We start from the raw sequence: 1,308 nt of genomic DNA, 5'->3' as shown, positions 1-1,308 counted from the left end.
ACCATCTATCACCATACCTCATTTTGCCCATTTCACCAAACAGAAACCTTTCCACCAATCTATTCTCTGTATCTGAGTTCAATTTTGTTTTGTTCAGTTGTGGTCCATTTTATTTTATTTTTGCCCATCACAATAAAGTTTATTACGAAAACAGGTTGGTGTTGAGACAAGGGGACAGACAAGTACATTTCAATTGTGTATCTCAGATGAAGTTGTGCATCTTCTTCACATTGACCCTATACTTGCTGAGGGCAGGGGTCAAGTCCTCCATGGCTAGAGTGTACTGGCAATCCTTACTTTCGCTTCTGGAGCTGCCAGAGGCTGTGCCCTTCATTTTACAGTGCTGGAGGGCATCACTGGCAATATCTAAGATGCATTTCTGGGCAACTAGGGAGATGAACCGAATTATGAGTAGGTCGGAAGCCTTAAAGCCAGTGCCATTCCAGTACTAGTAGCTAGTCACTGCATCTGGGATCATAGGTATGTAGTCCTTCAGCAGCACCAAGAAGTCCGTCAGCGGCGTGCTGGACATCACTGGCTTCATGTCTCCTTTAAGCATGCTCGGCAGGACAGGACGTAGACCTGGCTACACATGGCATCCTGGGAGGGGGTGCTGCAGCCTGCAGACATAGGAGCCACCTTGCACAGCTCCTCTGGCTCCCAGGCAGGCCCGCACCACCACTGGCCCCTCACCCTGCATTGGCTCCAGTCCCATCCCCCCACCTTTGTCTCCATGAGGCTGGTCTTGCTCTCTATAGCTGTGCTGGCAGGCAGTGTGCCACCTCAGGGTCTGCTGCCAGAGCTGCAGACGGTGTGGGAGGAGCTGCAGCAAACCTTATTTGTCATTTCTAATATTTCACATTAAGAGTGAAATTATACAGTATTTGTCTTGCAAGGTCCATCCTTATTGTTATGAATGGTATGATTTCATCCCGCCGTTTTTTTTTGTTTGTTTGTTTGTTTTTATTGCCACCAGGGTTATTGCTGGGACTCAGTGCCTTCACTACAAATCCATCGCTCCTGGCAGCCATTTAGACCCCCCTCATTTATTTGACAGGACAGAGTTAAATTGAGAGGGGAGTAGTTAGGGAAAGAGACAAGGAGACATCTGCAGTACTAGTTTCACCACTTGTGAAACTTTCCCCTGCTGGTGGGGGAGGGGGTTTGAATCCAGGTCCTTCACTGCCGGGCCCCTGATTTCATCCCTTTTTATGGCTGAGATGTATTCTATGTGTGTTTATGTATACCACATCTTCTTTACCAACTCATCATCTAATGGCAGGCACTTATATTATTTCTTTATCTTGG

At 47.2% G+C, this 1,308-nt stretch overlaps 1 pseudogene; it reads right to left on the bottom strand.

Moving 5' to 3' along the window:
• Positions 1-202: 202 nt before the first annotated feature.
• On the bottom strand, positions 203-630 carry LOC103123883 (transcription initiation factor TFIID subunit 10-like; annotated as a pseudogene).
• Between the last annotated feature and the right edge of the window lie 678 nt (positions 631-1,308).

The sequence above is a fragment of the Erinaceus europaeus genome, chromosome X, assembly GCF_950295315.1.
Source record: "Erinaceus europaeus chromosome X, mEriEur2.1, whole genome shotgun sequence".
Taxonomy (NCBI): domain Eukaryota; kingdom Metazoa; phylum Chordata; class Mammalia; order Eulipotyphla; family Erinaceidae; genus Erinaceus; species Erinaceus europaeus.
This window is presented reverse-complemented; position numbering and strand designations above follow the sequence as displayed.